The sequence below is a fragment of the Brachypodium distachyon genome, chromosome 4, assembly GCF_000005505.3.
Source record: "Brachypodium distachyon strain Bd21 chromosome 4, Brachypodium_distachyon_v3.0, whole genome shotgun sequence".
NCBI classification, from domain to species: domain Eukaryota; kingdom Viridiplantae; phylum Streptophyta; class Magnoliopsida; order Poales; family Poaceae; genus Brachypodium; species Brachypodium distachyon.
In genome coordinates this window covers 19,642,370-19,653,088 of record NC_016134.3, presented here as the reverse complement: position 1 = coordinate 19,653,088, position 10,719 = coordinate 19,642,370, and the positions used below count along the sequence as shown (strand labels likewise).

Genomic DNA, 10,719 nt, shown 5'->3' with positions numbered 1-10,719 from the left:
CAAGAAAGTCACGGTGCTGTTCAAAATAGGTGGGGGCATTTGTCTAAATCATAAACTTCTAGGGCGTTTTACGATCAAATAGAGTACATATTTCACTATTTTACCAAAAGCGTGTGAAATGCCAACACGATTTAGGTTGTATACAAGACATGCTATTTCTTTTTTCATGAATGAATAGTATGAAAGAGAATAAGGCTTTCCGCCAGAGTACAAATAGTGTTTTCCCATTTTTTTGATGGGAATTTACAAATAACCGGGTCAATTATGCAATGAATGAAACCGTAATCGACCCACATGTAGTGATAATCTAGGTGTAAGCCCCTCTAATGTTAAAGTAGTTTATCATGATTGGCTTTAGAAACGATCTGAAAACATGATTTAGTGATGAAATTAGCAAACTGCATTAGTTGAGGAGCACTCAAAGCATTTCATCATATCGGTTAGAACATATTTTTGCTGGACTCAATACATCATTCCAAGGTTTTTTTTTGTAAAGGGTCTGACCTTTTTTGAAGTATGCTGTTATATACTATCATTTAAATGAATATATACGCATTTTGCTAAAATTTAATCCAGTAATAGGCTGATGGACCCAAAAATTTATGAAACTTCGCTTTTCCTAGTCATTTTCAATCTAGTTCTCGATGGAAAAGTTGTGGCTCATTTGGAGATGGTTTGGTTTTTTCTGGCTCCTAATTGTTAAAATGTCTACAACTTTTTGGCCGTTTTGGACCCAATGAGTCCAGACCGACAAAGATTCCGATCGAGCCGCACTTGATCCATCCCGAGCTTCACCTTGTAGGGACCGAGCCGCACCTGATCCGATCTGAGCCTTGCCTGGTCGGGACCGAGGCCAACCTGGTCGGAATACCCTACCAAAACCCCAACCCCCCACCCCCTTCCTCCCCCCTGCCCCATTTCCAAATTGCCAAATCCCTAGATCCCAAATCCCCTTCCTCGCATTTCCATGTCCAGCAGCGGAGCTAGGCTTATCAGCCACTTCGTGGAAGAGCGCCGTCGGCCGGAAAGCAGGCACATCGTGGTGTCCCGCACTACAGGGATGCAAAAGAAAGGAGCTTGGCTTCTCAGCCACGCCCTCGTTGCAACTATTATGCCGCCATCCAATACGACTTGGAACATCCCCTTCCCCCAAGGTGTCCTGGAGGTGTCGGCTATGCACCTGGAGTCTGCCATCCAATGCGCCTTCCGGCAAGGCCTTGGAACAATGCGAGTGCAGGTATGTGTGCCGGGCTTTTACCTTGTCACTCTTAGGAGGCCCCAGGATTGCACATCCATTCTGGAAAGAGCCGAGCTTGTGCTGTGCGTCGACGGCGAGGTGAAATTCGGCCGCTGGTTTCCTGGCTTACGTGCAACCCCTTCCACGCTAGGGTATCTGGAGGACTTTAGTTTGTTTGGTCTCTGGTCAGATGTATTGGACGAACAAATGTTGAAGCTAGTTGCAAACTGGCTAGGAGGCGAGCTTGAGACCGAGATGACGATGCTTCCGCGTAGCAGGGAACGACTTGAAGTCAGGTTCTGGGCATGGCTTCATGATCCATCTCTGTCGAAGAGCTTGACAGTGGAGATTCCGGAGCCACTACCATCCATGAATGATGACACAAAGGACGAGGAGAAGCACCATTCGTCGCCGCTTTGTCTGAGTGCGAAGCGCACGTTGTCCTATCCTGTTACCGTCCTTGTCAATGAGGTGTTTGTCAACGCTCTTGAAGATGAAGACCGCCGTTAGACTATGTTGTTTCTCCTATGGTTGAAAGCCTTTAGTTATTGTCTCTATGTTGTTAATCCTCTGATTGTAAGACTCTAATTATCTACTATGGTTGAAAGACTTTTAGTCATGTTTAGCGTATACACTTTATATAATGCCGTAGCTTTATTCTGACTATTCTAAGAGATGTTTGTGCACACCACGAATATGAAATCTTACAACTGATTAAGAAAGAATAATAGTGCCTACACATACAATTACAACAATTACATTTCATAGTTACATGACTTTGCTGCCTTGTATCACATTTCATAGTTACAACATCACATTTCATCCTTACGGCTCCTCATTCTTTTCGCCTGGCAGGGGCTATTGGTTTCAACCAACCTATAAATTCACGCAAGCAATCTATTAATCATGAAGCTGCAAATAAATAAGCAAAAACATCATAAACTAGTGAGCCGTTAACATACTCTGGCCTTACCGGAGTCATACGACGCTTGGAAATCCTTCCAGCTAGGGGAGCACATAGAGTAAATTCTATGTCAACCTCAGGCCATTGAGTCTGTTCTGCAAGCGGTGGAATGGGGCTGGCATATGCTGCCTTGAATCTGGCAACTGAGTAGTACTCATGCAAGTAATCTCCCATCCTGAGTTTAGATTTGGAAGCCAAAAGAAACAGGGTATGGTGACAAGGTTTTCCTGTATGTTGCCACTCAAGGCATGTGCATTCTTGCAGGTTAGTGTCCACAACATGGAAAGTATTAGTTCTGATATCTTTAACCTCAGCAACCCACGCTGAAGACGACTCAACAGCCAAGTGTACGACCTGTCTGCTTCTGTTGACCACCTGTTGAACCACTGCCGAAAGCTTACCCCCCTACAAAAACTCACCAATCATTGATCTCTTGATGAAGAGGCACATTATCTTCACCCTGATTTGGTCAACCATTTCGTGCACTGGCAAATCCTTCACATCCCTTACCCAGCTATGAAAACTTTCTGCCAAGTTGTTGTTGATATGATCGCACTTTTATATCGCTGTTAAATCTAGACCTGTACCATATCCGAGAATGGTTGCTGGTCAGCCATGCACCAAAATCAGGACATTTTTCCAAAATCATACCAATCTGATAACATGCGCTCAAATTCTTCTCCTTTGAAGTTTTGGATCAAGTTACCACAAACCGCGGAAGCACTCCTTATTTTCTGCGTGGGGAAATACGCTCTTCACAATGTTCTCTAAGCATTTACACGCATTTGTGCAAATTCCTATGCACCTCTTGAGCTGCATCATGAACCATGTCCATAAAGATTCTGTATCAGAATTTTAATAGACCAATTGCCAAAGGATACATCCAGTTGTGTCCATCTAGAGCGTTGCATGCTGCCAATTACCCATTCCAGGTGCCACTCAGAAATGACGAGGCTATGCTGAGATACGTCCGGCAGCTTGCTTCGAAGCCATCTGTGCAAGGCTTCAAGACCGTAAAAAACCTGGAGAAACACACTTTGCCATCCTCCGTTACTTCAGTATCTATCTCTACAAAACTGCCCAGAGATCTCTTTTCCACCTCGGCCTTGAAACAATACAACATCCTGAAGGTGTTCGCGAGATCACCATATAATTCTTTCATTGCCCTCTATTTTGCCTTCCAAACTGAGCTTTAACTAAGTTTTATTTTGTACAGCCTCTCCAAGCCTACCTGGAGCTCCTTTGCACTAGTGTTCAGTTTGTTGGTTGATCTGGTTTATTATCAGAATTAAGGCTCCTAAATCACGCCCACGGTTAAGGGCGTTGATTTAGGGATTTGATGGGCATTTGGATAAAGAATTTAGGAAAGATATTCTCATACTTACACAATACAAGGACAAGTATATGTGACATCTATCCTTTTTTAGTGAAAAGTTTTCTTCGAATCCAATCTTTCCTTATAAATAATTTAATTGGTTAACATAATATCTAATAAATAGAAAATCGAATAGTGGATAATCTGTTATGAAAGAAAGAAAGCATTATTTGAAGAATCAAGATTTGTGATTAATCCTTGTCTTGTTTGTTGGATTAGGTCTAACTTTCTTGACTAAATTGCGAGCGTGGAACTTTACGAGATGAAATAGGGAAAGACAGAAGATAGAACTTCAAAGGATAATTGAAGGACTCGTTTTCGAAAAAGGAATAAAAATAAAGTAAATTCAAGGAAGAGGTTTCTTTTTTTAAGGGCCCTTCGGGGGATAGTGGAATGCTTTTGTTCTCCTCTTTTTCCATATGGAATACAATCCGTTAAAATAAGAAAGAATAGGGGGAAATTCCACCTTTCACTCAAAAAAGAGGGTTAAATCCAAAAGAAATAATCCAAAATAGGAAGAAGTTTTTTTTTCAAATTCAATTGTTTATTTCTCTCTTATTCCAAAATTCCCCTGAAAATCCAATTGAATTTTTCAATGGGGTTAGATGATTCCGGGTATTCTACGACTCTTTTCCACACTAATTACGAATTCTTTTCTTGGTCATTGAGATTCGTGGATAATTTATAGTACTATTTAGGGATAGATCGTATCTATTTATTTATCCCCTCGAACAAATCAAAATGATTGAAGTTTTTCTATTTGGAATCGTCTTAGGCCTAATTCCTATTACTTTAGCGGGATTATTCGTGACTGCGTATTTGCAATACAGGCGTGGGGATCAGTTGGATCTTTGATTGAGTAATATTTTTTTTTTTGATTGACCTCCTCCTTGGTCTGGAGGAGGTCAAATTGGAGTTGCAATTCAACTCAATTCAACTTTCTTTTGTTAATTTACTTTACTCTGGTTCGACATAAGATAAATGGAATCACGCTCTGTAGGATTTGAACCCACGACATCGGGTTTTGGAGACCCGCGTTCTACCGAACTGAACTAAGAGCATTGTCATTCATTCAAAAAGAAAACTCTTTTCTACTCCTAACGTATCTCATGTACGTATAGTCTGCACAAATTCAAGTTATACCCACTTTACCTTTAATCAATCTCTTCGCTACTGCCCATAAAGAAGAAATAAGTAATAGGTAGGGATGACAGGATTTGAACCTGTGACATTTTGTACCCAAAACAAATGCGCTACCAAGCTGCGCTACATCCCTTTTCCAAATTGTTGTACAATGCCATTGTAAACAATTCCTGTCTTCTTTTCCATATCGTAATTTTCTTCTTCTTTCTCTATCTATATAGAACCCTCCCGTCATTTCTTCTTTTTGGTCTCATCTCATATAATCAAGGAATGATATACATCTAAAATCCAATCGAATTTCGCCTATAAAAGAAAAATTACCATGGTAATGTGTAGGAAGAAGAGTGTCATCTTTTTCTTTTTTAGGGATAGGGAAATTTCGTCTATATGGTTTATTTCATATAGAGCATAACGTTCTTGGGCAAGAGTTTCTGATCATATACGTATTCCAATAAGGAAGGAGGATTTTCAATGCAGAATATAAAAACATATCTCTCTGTAGCACCTGTGCTAAATACTGTATGGTTTGCTTCTTTAGCAGGTTTATTGATAGAAATTAATCGTTTATTCCCAGATGCTTTGTCGTTCACTTTTTTTAATTCTAGTTATTGCTATGCGAGAAATCGAATTCTTCATGACATGAAGAAATTTTTACCCTTTTCAATCTTTTTTTAGTATCGGAAGGAAAAAGAACGAAACGCTGGATTGGGCTGAACCTCAGAGTCATGAAATATTTGGTAAATCCCATTTTGGAAAACGGAAATTCAATTAAAAGCGATATCCAAAGAAATCAGAGCATAGAAAAAGGCCCGGCCGACTAATTAAATGAAAGGATTTCCAAACAAAATCTTTGCTAATTCGACAAGGATTGTATTCTTTAATTATTTTCTCTATTTTTATTTCTTAATTTAAGAATTTCAAAAAAAAAATATTCTAATGGATTTTATTCTTCTTCTTCGGATTCATAATAGAAGAATAAAAGAATAAGTAGAAGAATTAAGTTAAGTCAATCCAACCAAAAAGAAAAGGAGGTTCATGGCCAAGGGGAAAGAGGTTAGAATCAGAGTTATTTTGGAATGCATCAGTTGTGTTCGAAAAGGTGCCAATGAGGAATCGACGGGAATTTCTAGATATAGTACTGAAAAGAATCGCCACAATACACCCGGACAATTAGAATTCAAATTTTTTTGTCGTTATTGTCGCAAGCACATGACTCATGACGAAATAAAGAAATAGGAAGATCGTGTGTTCGATCTTTCGAAAGAACAGAAAGAGTAAGAACTTCCTATTTTATTTAATACATAAATAAAACATAGATACAATACAAAATACAAATCAACTCATATTATTTTAGGTAGATATTATTTCATATGTCTAGAGGGTATTCATATACTGTAATATGAATCAAATAAGATTAAGAATATGAATCAAATAAGATTAAGATATGGATCAAAGAAAGACTACTTCTTCTCGATCCTAAATTAATAAAATAAAGAAATTAAATTTCTTTTATTAATTTTAAAATTTCAAATAAGGAATAAATCATGTATACATCTAGACAACCTTTTCTTAAATCTAAGCAACCCTTTTGTAAATCCAAGCAAACTTTTAATAAATCCAAGCAACCCTTTCGTAAATCCAAGCAAACTTTTCGTAAATCCAAACAACCTTTTCGTAGGCGTCCTCGGATTGGCCCGGGAGATCGAATTGATTATAGAAACATGAGTTTGATTAATCAATTTATTAGTGAACAGGGAAAAATATTATCGAGACGAATAAATCGATTAACCGTGAAACAACAACGATTAATTACTCTTGCTATAAAACAGGCTCGTATTTTATCTTTCTTACCATTTCATAACTATGAGAACAAAAAGCAATTTCAACCCAGTGAATTTCAATAATTACAGGTTCTAGACGCAGAAAAAATAGACATATTCCTCAATTAACGCAAAAGTACAGTTCCAATCGAAACGTAAGAAACTATAACCAAAATTTAAGAAACAACAATCGGAACTTAAGTTCCGATTGTTGATGTTTTATTCGAAAGTAATCCAGCTCGTTGATTCCTACCACTTAATCTTAATTTATTGTGTCTTCCGGGAGTCCCCTCTCCGGGAAGTCGGTTTTTATTATTCCAGTATATTACTTTACTTATCCTTTTAATTGATGATCTTGATTTTATTGGAAATCGTGTAAAGGTTATTTGGATTTGATACAGCGACTTGTGCAAGCATTTTACGGTTAAGAATCAATTTCTTCTTATATAGGTTGTGTATTAATTTACTATAACTATCGAATACTTTAAATATCCGCGTTGCTGCGTTTATCCGAGTGATCCACAAACGGCGAAAATCCCTCTTTTGCCTACCTCTATCTCGATGTGAGGAAACAAAAGCTCTTTTTACCTGTTGGGTAATCATTCGATTAAGTCTTAAATGAGCCCCTCTAAAATTTGAGGGAAATGAACGCATTTTTGTTCGTCGTCTCCGGGCTATATATCCTCGCAAAACTCTGGTCATTGAATCAAATTAACCTTAATGAATAACTAATGATTTCTCTTCTTTTAGCAATCCTTTTCCCCATTAATAACAAAACGAATTATTCCGATATATAAAATATTAATTCCAATGGCTTTTGCTATAGTAACCTTCCCAACCATGATTTTTTTTCTACTCCCTTCAGTTATTTCTATGCGAAATAACAAATTAATTCTAATGATACTAAAAAAATAGTGGGTTCCGCAAAATAACAAATTAATTCTAATGATACTAAGAAAATAGTGGGTTCCATCATTTCTATGGTTCCCTTTGAAACGGCGAGGCCCTCTCTATACACCGGAGCCCCTTCTTTTATCAAAAGGTATTGTGAACTTGTATAGTTCACATTCTTTGGCTCTACCTATCCATTATAGAGTAAATAGCTCTTTTCACAATAAGAGTTATCCATACAGTGACGGCATTTAATTATGAAAGTTAGCTGAGTAGCTGACCCTGTTAGTCCGTTCTTTTAAGATAAAGGAACATAAGCCTTTTTTTTTTATTACTTTTTCCTCCGCTTAATGGATAACTATTTGCTACCAATGGAGGAATTGCTTCTTATTTCCAATTTAGATAACTGGATTTGCACCAAAGGAAACCACAAATGCCATATATCATAGAAATCTAGGATAGAGAAGCTATATCCTATTCATTGGTACCAATCATGGCTACTTCAATTTTTTTTTGAGGTCATGATCTGAACGAGTCGCACATACACCCTAGCACATGTTCCTCGACGCTGAGGACATCCTTTAAGCGTGGCTGTTTTTCTAGCTGTTCGTATTGGCTGTCTTGCGTTTCTAATAAGTGTGTGCGAGTTGTCTATTTCAAGAATAGGTTGGATCTATCCGACTGCACTTTGGAATATTTCATAGTATTTTTCAGATAAATAAGGGTGCGCAATCTCGACGATTTACTTCTGAATAAATTCAGAAATCATATGGAAGAACCATAGCATTTCACGACTCGTTGGTAAATCAACTTTGATTCTCTATAAACTAATAATGTGAGACTACTAACACGGTTAAAGCTAAACTGCTTGAAGTCCAGGAAAAAAGGGGTACTCTTTCTACACCTATATTAGTATTAGTACCGAAATGCTTTAAATGGAAAATAGCTAATGTAGAATTTATCTGATATAGAACACTCATATCGATAAAATGGTTTGAACTATTTACTAGAAAAAAAGTGGCACCTTGCCCTTTTTTATCGAATGCCGAATCGACAACCTATGTATAAAATAAAAAAAGAGAAATTTTTTGGATTTGAAGGAAAAAAAGACTTCGATTCATTTTCTATTTATTTCATTAGTTTTTCTTAATGAAATTGAAATTATTAAGTAAAGTGCAAATACAAATAAAGAAACAACTTTGCTGACCATGATAGATTTTTATCTAGGCGGAAGAGTCCTCTTAATATTTATCTAATCTTATACAGGTTTCAGTATATTGAAATAGAAAGATAAAATAGAAGAGAGAGGATAGGCTCATTACTTAAAAAAAAGATATGGAAATAGCCATAGCAAAAAAAGAAAAAAGGAGCGTGAGAGCCAAATGAAACGAAAGATTCATGTTTGGTTCAGGAAGAGATCATAAAAGTTGTAAACTTAATAGCAAGATAATCTACTTTCATTAAAAGATTTATTAGATAATCGAAAACAGAGGAGCTTGAGTACTATTCGAAATTCGGAAGAATTGCGTAGGGGGACCTTTGAGCAGCTCGAAAAAGCTCGGATTCGATTACAGAAAGTCGAACTAGAAGCGGATGAGTATCGAATGAATGGATACTCTGAGATAGAACGAGAAAAATAAAATTTGATTAATGCTACTTCTATTAGTTTGGAACAATTAGAAAAGTCTAAAAACGAAACCCTTTATTTTGAAAAACAAAGGGCAATGAATCAGGTCCGACAACGGGTTTTCCAGCAGGCCGTACAAGGAGCTCTAGGAACTCTGAATAGTTGTTTGAATACCGAGTTACATTTCCGTATGATTCGTGCTAATATTGGCATTCTCGGGTCCATGGAATGGAAGAGATAATGAAATTAATAAGGCCTTGAGCTTCTACTTTCGTTTAGAATTTAGGCATTATTTTTCCCCTTAGCTTTCGAGAAAAAAGAGTCACGAAACACTAATGGCAACTCTTCGAGTCGACGAAAGATATTTGGCGCAAGAAGAAGGGGTGACCCATATCATCTTGACTTGGTTCTGCTTCCCCTCTTTTTTTAAGAATACCGAGTCAGGTTCTTCTCCTACCAGTATCGAATAGAACATGCTGAACAAGATCTTCTTCATGGAAACTTGCTTGATTTAAATCGGGAAAATCGTATAGATTTTATGAAACCATGTGCTATGGCTCGAATCCATAGCCAATCCTACTTTCGATAGGACCGGTTGACAATTGAATCCAACTTTTCCCATTATTTGACTATCCATAATAGTGCGGAAAGAAAGCCCGGAGGAAGAGTGGCCTTGAGTTTCTCGCCCCTTTGCCTTAGGATTCGTTAATTCTCTTTCTCGATGGGACGGGGAAGGGATATAACTCAGCGGTAGAGTGTCACCTTGACGTGGTGGAAGTCATCAGTTCGAGCCTGATTATCCCTAAACCCAATGTGAGTTTTTTCTATTTTGACTTACTGCCCCGCCACGAGCGAACGAGAATGGATAAGAGGCTTGTGGGATTGACGTGATAGGGTAGGGTTGGCTATACTGCTGGTGGTGAACTCCAGGCTAATAATCTGAAGCTCATGGATACAAGTTTTCCTTGGAAGGAAAGATAATTCCGAATCCGCTTTGTCTACGAATAAGGAAGCGATAAGTAATGCAACTATGAATCTCATGGAGAGTTCGATCCTGGCTCAGGATGAATGCTGGCGGCATGCTTAACACATGCAAGTCGAACGGGAAGTGGTGTTTCCAGTGGCGAATGGGTGAGTAACACGTAAGAACCTTCCCTTGGGAAGGGAACAACAACTGGAAACGGTTGCTAATACCCCGTAGGCTGAGGAGCAAAAGGAGAAATCCGCCCAAGGAGGGGCTCGCGTCTGATTAGCTAGTTGGTGAGGCAATAGCTTACCAAGGCGATGATCAGTAGCTGGTCCGAAAGGATGATCAGCCACACTGGGACTGAGACACGGCCCAGACTCCTATGGGAGGCAGCAGCGGGGAATTTTCCGCAATGGGCGAAAGCCTGATGGAGCAATGCTGCATGGAGGTGGAAGGCCTACGGGTCGTCAACTTCTTTTCTCGGAGAAGAAACAATGACGGTATCTGAGGAATAAGCATCGGCTAACTCTGTGCCAGTAGCCGCGATAAGACAGAGGATGCAAGCGTTATCTGGAATGATTGGGCGTAAAGCGTCTGTAGGTGGCTTTTCAAGTCCGCTGTCAAATCCCAGGGCTCAACCCTGGACAGGCGGTGGAAACTACCAAGCTGGAGTACGGTAGGGGCAGAGGGAATTT

General features: G+C 38.7%; 2 non-coding genes across 2 annotated transcripts; both read right to left on the bottom strand.

Annotated features, from left to right (window-relative positions):
- Nucleotides 1-4,564: 4,564 nt before the first annotated feature.
- TRNAW-CCA lies at nt 4,565-4,638 on the bottom strand. The gene has a single exon. It is a non-coding gene; the product is annotated as a tRNA-Trp (tRNA).
- Nucleotides 4,639-4,778: 140 nt separating this feature from the next.
- Nucleotides 4,779-4,852, bottom strand: TRNAP-UGG. The gene has a single exon. It is a non-coding gene; the product is annotated as a tRNA-Pro (tRNA).
- Nucleotides 4,853-10,719: the final 5,867 nt, after the last annotated feature.